The sequence below is a fragment of the Hyaena hyaena genome, unplaced genomic scaffold, assembly GCF_003009895.1.
Source record: "Hyaena hyaena isolate Hyena2069 unplaced genomic scaffold, ASM300989v1 scaffold_396, whole genome shotgun sequence".
NCBI lineage: Eukaryota > Metazoa > Chordata > Mammalia > Carnivora > Hyaenidae > Hyaena > Hyaena hyaena.
The window spans coordinates 48427-57536 of NW_024081027.1; positions in this window are offsets into that span (position 1 = coordinate 48427).

Below are 9110 nucleotides of genomic sequence, written 5' to 3' on the forward strand. Positions count from 1 at the left end.
AGTGAGCTCTATAATTACAGGGAATTCTGTCTAGTAGATTCTCCATAAGTATGTTGAATGAATGAGTAAGATGAATGATTACTCTCCATTTTGAGGGTAAGGAAACTGAGGCTCAGAGAGGTTAAATAACTTCCTCAACATCACACAGCTGTAGGTGGCTGAGCTGGGCTGTGAGCTCTTGACCACAGAGCTCCTTCCAGATCCCTTGCCCCTCTCCTCTTTCTTAGACACCAGGAATTCTTAGTTTGAGGCTACAGAGGAAAGACCAAATATTTACATTGAGTCAAGTTACCAAAGATTCAGTTAACTTAGTAATAATCATTGGATAATTTGATAACATTAAACTTGGTTAATGGAAGCTCAGTCTTTTTTTTTTTCTCTCAGTATTTTCTTTTTAACCGTTTTCTTATTTTGGGGGGAGGGTGAGAAGGGGACAGAGGATCAGAAGTGGGCTCAGTGCTGACAGCAACAAGCCCAATGTGGGACTCAAACTCACAAACTGTGAGCTCATGACCTGAGCCAAAGTCAGAGGTTCAGCTGACTGAGCCACCCAGGCGCCTAAACTCTCACTCTATTATTTGTGGCAGTCACAGTTTGAGAAGGAAGCTGATGCATGAGTTCATCTATGGTAGATTGGTCTTTAGGGCTTGGCTTGTCCAGAGTGTACTTTTGTTTTGTCTTGTTTTTAAATATGATTTATTGTCAAGTTGGCTAACCTATGGTGTGTGAAGTGTGCTCTTGGTTCTTGGGGTAGATTCCTGTGGTTCATCACTTACATACAACACCCAGTGTTTATCCCAAAAAGTGCCCTCCTCAGTGTCCATCACCCATTTCCTCCTCTCCCCCACCCACCCATCCACCCTCAGTTTGTTCTCTGTATTTAAGAGTCTCTTATGGTTTGCCTCCCTCCCTCTCTGTAAATATTTTTCCCCTCTTTCCCCATGGTTTTCTGTTAAGTTTCTCAAGATCCACATATGAGTTTAGACATATGGTATCTGTCTTTCTCTGACTGACTGATTTCACTCAGCCTAATACCTTCCAGTTCCATCCATGCTGCTGCAAATGGCTTGATTTTCTTCTTTCCTGTTGCCAAGTAGTATTCCATTGTACACACAAACTACATCTCCTCGATCCATTCGTCAATTGATGTTGTCCAGAGTGTTCAATACAGAGGCGACAGTTCTAAGGAGTAGTGAAGCAGGAGACGGCAAGACTCCTATCAGTCATACCACCCCTTGTGGTAGGTTTATTGCATCCATGGCCTCAAGAAGTGGCCTCTTTCTCTCCACGCCCCTTCTCTGTAACTTTGTAACCTCTTTCTGCTCTCATCCTGCCTTGGCCTAGACACTGGCTTTGGTCAAGAGAATGACTCAAAGGCAGAGCGTTTCAAAACTGAATGTCCACTCCTTCTTGCTCTTGACAAAATGAGTTTTACTTGTTCTTGCATCCCTGCCTCTGCCCTGAGAACATACCCAACTAACCTGCTGGAGGGGTGAGAGACATGGAGGAGAGTTACGTCGTCGTCGTCCTCAGTCAGCCACCTGGCCGACTTGTAGTCACGTGAGTGAGCCCAGCTAAGATCGACAGAGCTGCTCAGTCAACCCATACACTCAGGAGGAGCAAGCGAATATCATTGTTTCAAGGCATTGAGTTTCATGAGTGGTTTGCTATCAAGTGTTACTTGCGGTAATTACTAATGGATACAGTAACCAATGGATTATCAACATTTTGCATTTAATTGCAATGATTTGGGATATACAAAAAGAAGGACTGGGGTCTTCATTTCCTCTTAACTGTCAGGATCTATAAATTTGTAATGCTTAAAGTTCTTTCTTTTTAAAAAAAATATTTTTTATTAAAACTTTTTTAATGTTTTATTTATTTTTGAGAGAGAGATAAAGACAGCATGAGCAGAGGAGGGTCAGAGAGAGAGGGAGACACAGAATCCAAAGACAGTCTCCAAGCTCTGAACTGGCTGTAAGCACAGAGCCCGATGCAGGGCTTGAACCCACGAACCATGAGATCATGACCTGAGCTGAAGTTGGATACTTAATCGACTGAGCCACCCAGGCACCCCTAAAAAAAATGTTTTTAATGTTTATTCACTTTTGAGAGACAGACACAGACTGTGAGTGGGGGAGGGGCAGAGAGAGGGAGACACAGAATCTGAAGAAGGCTCCAGGCTCCCTGCTATCAGCACAGAGCCCGACGTGGGGCACGAACCTATAAACTGTGAGATCATGACCTGAGCTGAAGTCAGACACTTAACTGACTGAACCATCCAGTCGCCCCTTAAAGTTCTTTCTGATAGAAGACGTGCACAAAACTTTGTCTTTACGATAGTGTTACATGTTGGTCTAAAATACAGCCGCCTCAGGAACCCTATATTTCTAAAGTAAGTAAAAGCTACGGCTCTCACAGGAAGCATTTTTCTTTTCTTTTTTTTTAATGTTTTATTTATTTCTAGGAAAGAGAGAGAGAGAGACAGCGTGAGCAGGGGAGGGTCAGAGAGAGAGGGAGTCACAGACTGAAACAGGCTCCAGGCTCCGAGCTGGCAGTCAGCACAGAGCCTGACGCGGGGCCCGAACCCACGAACTGCGAGATCATGACCTAAGCGAAAGTCGGACGCTTGACTAAGCCACCCAGGCGCCCCACAGGAAGCATTTTTCTTATCATAAACGTCAAGCTAATTTTGGTACAGTCCTTTCTCCCCATAACCTCATGTGTCTCCACCAGAGGGAGAAAAGGGACCCAAAATAGAAAACTGTACGGTTCTCAAATCCCATAAATATAAAATCCCATTCATTCAAGAAATCTTCATTGATCATCTACAATATGCTCTCCCCACAACATTAAAGTAGTTGAAAAAAGATTAAAAAACTGAAAAAGTTAAGGATAATAGAACTGAAAGCAGTTTAAATATTTTAATTTGGACCAAACTGGAATTTATTAAAATTTTTCTTTCTTAGTTTTAAGAGAAGTAAACTCAATCAATAATATTTTTAAAATCAGGGGCGCCTGGGTGGCTCAGTCGGTTGAGTGTCCGACTTTGGCTCAGGTCACGATCTCACGGTTCATGGGTTCAAGCCCTGTGTGGGGCTCTTTGCTGACAGCTCAGAGCCTGGAGCCTGCTTCGGATTCTGTGTCTCCCTCTCTCTCTGCCCCTCCCCTGCTCATGCTCTCTCTCTCTCAGAAATAAATAAAACATAAAAATTATTAAAATAGTATTTTAAAAATCAAATTCTTAAAAAAAAGCTATTAAAAAGTACATTAAGGGGATGCGTAGGTACCTCAGTCGTTTGATCATCTGACTTCATCTCAGATCATGCTTTCACGGTTCGTGGGTTTAAGCCCCACATCAGGCTTTGCACTGACACTGCAGAGCCAGCTTCAGATTGTCTGTTTGTGCGTCTGTCTGTCTGTCTCTGTCTCCCTCTCCCCCATTCACGTTTTTCTCTCTCAAAATAAGGGACTCCTGGGTGGCTCAATCAGTTAAGCATCTGACTTCAGCTCAGGTCATGATCTCGTGGTTCGTGGGTTGTTTGTTTGTTTTTTAATTTTTTTATGCTTTATTTATTTCTGAGAGAAAGAGACAGCATGAGCAAGGAAGGGTCAGAGAGCGAGGCAGACACAAAATCTGAAACAGTCTCCAGGCTATGAGCTAGTTGTCAGCACAGAGCCTGATGTGGAGCTTGAATCCATGAACAGTGAGACCATGATCTGAGCCGAAGTCAGATGCTTAACCAACTAAGCCACTCAGATGCCCCAGTTCGTGGGTTTGAGCTTCACATCGGACTTTGTGCTGATAGCTCAGAGCCTGGAGCTCCTTTGGATTCTGTGTCTCCCTCTCTCTCTGCTCCTCCCTTGCTCATGCTCTGTCTCTGGCTCTCAAAAATAAATAAATGTAAGAAAAAAAATTTTAATAAATAAAATAAAATAAAACATTTGAAAAAATTTAAATAAATAAATAAAAAGTACATTAAGAAAATGTATGTAAGGGCACACATTTCTCTCTTTTGCCTCGGGCCCCATTATGACTTGGCACAGCACTGGATATTTTGGATGTTTATTGTGGGTTTTCTTGCAATGATTCTTGTTATTTTGAAAGATTGCATTGTAGTATTTCTCTTGATTCCTGAAGGGATTCCCTCCTTAAAAACTGTGCTGAGATTTTCTCCTCACATTTGTGCTGTCCCTGACCATGGCCGTGACTGTTTGGGGGCAGATTTATAGCTAGTTGTTCAGGAAATGGGACTACATGTTTGGCACCCTTTGCTTATTAATAATATTCTGTAAGTCACAGCTGCCTACATGTAAAGGGAAAGCCATAATGTGATCATGACAGGTGTCTCATGCCCGAGGGTGAGCTAGAACAGGTATGCCTGTGTTATTGTGAAATCTATTCATTTATTTTTTGCACTTGTCACATTGTTAACATCTTTTCAACTCATCAAACCTGTTTAAAAGGCTTTCATTTTGTGTTGATGGTTGCAAGGTTATCTGTGGGACATGTGTGTCATCATGTATTTGATCTGACCTTTGTCATCTCCAATTTTTCAGTATAAACAATGCTGTAAGGAATGCCTTTGAGGTAAATTTAAAACAGTCTACGATGTGAATGCTTTTAAGAGATAGTAGCAGGCTATGTGTGGAAAGAAGCTTGTATGTCTTCCTTAATGTCTGCTTGAAAAAAAGTCATAACTGTACCAAAGTCATCCAAACTTTCCCAAACCATCAAAAAAGCCACTAGAAACACAGTAATTTGAAGTTTACTGAAGGTGTACCCACAGAGAAGCTTTTCCTCATCAGTTTTGAGTCATCTGATTACCTCCCTGCCTTAACCTTTCCATTCTATTGTGCCAAGGGTATCAACCTTTTGTTTGTTAATACTCAGCATGTTGGATTATAATCAGATGTTCACGTGTTCTGTCTCTGACTATCCTATGAGTCCCTTATCTGGTTTATCTCTGTATGCCTATGACTCAGCAGAAGGCTGGGCTCACAGATCGAATCTATGATGTTTGTTGAATGAATGCATCAAGAGAGCATTGTGTTGATCTGCTGTGTGGTAACAGGACAGAGTTCTGATAGTCTGACCCCTGAAGGACAAGTTCTCCTGGCTTTCCATATCATGTTCTGCTCTTGCCCAATAACTGAAACGGGCCCCTGTTATACCTCCAGGAACAACAACTCCGTGCTAATCCCATTACAAGCACTACTATTTCTAAAGTGACAATATGTGACTTAGGGCAGGTTTCCTAAAAGCAGAGCCTGAGACAGGAATTTGGGTATCCATGATTTATTGAGAGAGTGCTCTGGGAAGAGAGAAAGGGAGGCAAGCAGGATGTGGTAGGAGAGGGATGTGGATTCAGCCCGATAGCACAGTGAGCTCTGATGACCGTATTGCACCTCAGTGTTGGTCCCCCTGTGAGGCAAGGTGGCCAGCCTTTCCTACCCCTGTGTCTGTCAGCTACTGGCTGTGTGCTGCCCTCCTGGTGCTGGGAAGGTGAGTGACAGCTCCTGGTTGGCTGAGGCCAATCTGGAGAAAGGACGGCTGTCCTAAAAAAAGGAAATTGAGGACACACATCAACAATATCAACTACTTCGCTCCAACTGCATGACCATCAAAATATGAAAAAGAAAAGTTGTATTAATCACTTAGACACTTGCTCCAAGCTTGTTTTAATGAGATTTTGAACTGCATTTCAACTTGTTCATTTCAAATAATGCTGCAGCTCCTTAGACATTCTGGCAAAACCTTCCACTTACTAAAAGATCTTAGTGATTATTTACCATTATCATTTGGCTTTATTGAGCCTAGAATTTAATGGTGTCTGTGTTTCCAAAAATACCTGTAATCTAGTGTTTTCATCTTTATTTATTTTTTTAAAAAATTTTAAACTTAATGCTTATTTAATTTTGAGAGAGAGAGACAGAGAGACAGAGCACAAGCAGGGGATGGGGAGAGGGAGAGGGAGACACAGAATCCAAAAGCAGGCTCCAGGTTCCAAGCTGTCAGCACAGAGCCCGACATGGGGCTTGAACTCATGAACTGTGAGATCATGACCTGAGCTGAAGCTGGATACTTAACAGACTGAGCCACCCTGGTGCCCCAAGTGCTTTCATCTTTAAAAAAATAAGAAGGGCTTTAGAAGGAGACATTTCTAATACTTATCCTGGGGGGATGGGGAAGGGAATGCTTTCTTTTTGAAATCCTGTAATGTACAACATGAGAGACACTTTCCTCCCTGAAGAGTACATCACTTTATAACCAGTATCCAATCTTTGTTATGTCTTATTTCCATGACCTTATTTCATGAGTAATTCCCAACTTGGATAAAATTGTCCATGGTCTATGTGGTTTGAAATTTTCAAGCTGCATCTGCCTGTGCTACAAATGTGGGCTGGCTCGATTTACATATCTAGCTTTTTGACCACAGATTGTCTTCCTTCCTCTTCCCCATTTCTCAGAAAATTCCTCCTCGGGAGTTGGTGGGTACTGCTAAAGTGGCTTCTGGTCTCTGCTCAGGATATTTTTCTCCCATCTTTCTCTACTTTGACCTCTTCGTCCAAGTTCCTCATAGGCTCTATCCAAGTATCTCTTCCTCCCGGCACAGCGATCCTGCCCTGTGCCAGGTCCAGTCCACAGAATGTCAAGGTTCATCCTGACCTTTGCTGTTAGGAAGCAGGTTCTCTCCCCAGCTTGGCACTGTCATTGTCTCCTGGGCCCAGAGCTGGTGTACTTGGGCACAGAGTCACTTCTGACTCATAAACATGGCACCATCTAGCTACCTCATTCTTATCTCTTCACTTAAGGGACCTCCAAGTACCCACATAGGTCTGCAGGACACACAGTGCTATCTTCTTTTTGTCTTCTCTCTTCTTGACTTCCAGTGGATCCTTCTCAGAACCTCCATGCATATCAACTAGTGCAGGTAGGTGTTTTGGAGGCATTGTTGTGGTATAACATATCCAATTGTTTACCAAAAGTGTCTAAATTCTACCTCTTGTCCAGCCCAAACACCCAACAAGTCATAGATAAGAAAATTGAGAAGTCTTGGAGATGTTAAAGAATTTGTGCAAAGTGATGTATTCATCTTACAAATATTTATCAAGTCTCTTCTCTCTAGAGACTTGGGTTCTGATACTAAGCAAGATGTACATTGCCTTTCCTTTCATGGAATTTATGTTCTAATGGCAGGGAGAGAGTCAATAAACAAGACAGTGAAATCTTTGAAATCTTTATTTTTGCACTTGTCACATTGAAGGCATCTTTTCAAAGCATCAAATTTTTTAGTTTCTATTTTTCTGAGTAGACTGGATGCCTCCTGTTGATCCCTCCAAATGCATCCAGTTGTCTGCCTGGAATGCCAACGCCTTTGGAAAATAATGGTAAACTTCCTTGGCCACTGATTTTCTATTGGTTATGGCCAATGGGAAACACCAACAGGATATCAGAAAAAGGGAGCAGAGTGAGGTCAAAGTATATGTATTTCCCTCAAATGAAGACCACAGGTCCCTGAGCTGATACACCAAGTCTCATCAATTACAATTTCTTTCTCCATATCCATCCTGAAATTTTCTCAAAAGCATTACATGTAATTCTGAAGCCTCCAAAACCTATCCTGTGATCTATATCCACATAAAGCTTTAGTTATGAAATTTGGGGAATTGATATTAATATTTGTTTGCCTGATCACTACATGATCACCATAAAGATAAACCAAAAAGCCAATGTTGCCTGGATTTTATGGAAAATGAGGTCCATGGGTAGGAGTACGATTTTGCTGAAATCCAAACACATTCAACCAGACTCCCTCTTTAAACTTGAATGGGACCAGTAATTTCTTTATTTCTTCATTATTTATTAAGATTAAAGTCACATAACATAAGATTCACCATGTCGACCATTTTTAAAGTGTGTAGTTCAAACGTTTTTACAACAGTCAAAATGTTAAACCACCTCCCTGCAGGGCCATGTTAAACCATCTCGGGTGGCAAGCACACTTGGCAGGAGAGATGTGTTTGAAACAAAAGTAATAGTAATCGAATGACCCAGAGTTTAGGGGCACTGACCCCCGTGCAGTCAAAAATCTGTGTATATCTTCTGACTCCTCAAAAATTTAACTATTAATGGCCTATTGTGGACTGGAAGCTTTCCTGATTACACAAACAATCGATTACTGCATAGTCTGTATATTACATACATTTTAGACCTCATTCCTACCATAAAGTAAGCTAGAGAAAGGAAAACAGTAAGAAAATCATAAGGGAAATACAGTTACAGTATTGTACCGTATTTATAACTAGAAAAAATCTGCATGTAAATGGACCCACGCAGTTCAAAGCTGTGTTGTTTCCAAGGTCAACTGTGTATTCCAAGGGCAAGGTTCAATTGCTTTCCAGGGAATCAGGTCCTGACCAGAGCTGTTTCAGTGTTAGATCCAGCCAATGCTCCTAAGGAGTACATACATTTCAAAGTATGGAAAGTTTGCTGAGAAACAACTGTTTTTAAACGACAGGTACAAAGGGGTGCCTGACTGACTCAGTCAGTAGAATATATGAGTCTTAAACTCAGGATTGTGAGTTCAAGTCCCACCTTGGGCATGGAGCCTACTTAAAAATAGTAATAATTAAAGAGCACTGGCTGGTGCTTGTAAGTTACAGATCACTGAATTCTACTCCTGAAGACAATATTGCACTGTATGTTCGCTAACTAAAATTTAAATTAAAAAAACAGGGTGCCTGGGTGACTTAGCCAGTTAAGGGTCTGACCCTTGATTTCAGCTCAGGTCATGATATCACGGTTTGTTTGAGCCTCGATGCGGGCTCTGGACTGATGGTGCGGAGCCTGCTTGGGATTCTCTCTCTCTCCCTTTCTCTCTGCCCCTCCTCTGCTTGCTCTCTCTCCCTCTCTCAAAAATAAATGAATATTATATAAGTCAGGCAGAGAAGGACAAATATCATATTCATTTATTCTTGAGAGATGGAGTTATATAAGTCAGGCAGAGAAGGACAAATATCATATTCATTTATTCTTGAGAGATGGAGTTATATAAGTCAGGCAGAGAAGGACAAATATCATATTCATTTATTCTTGAGAGATGGAG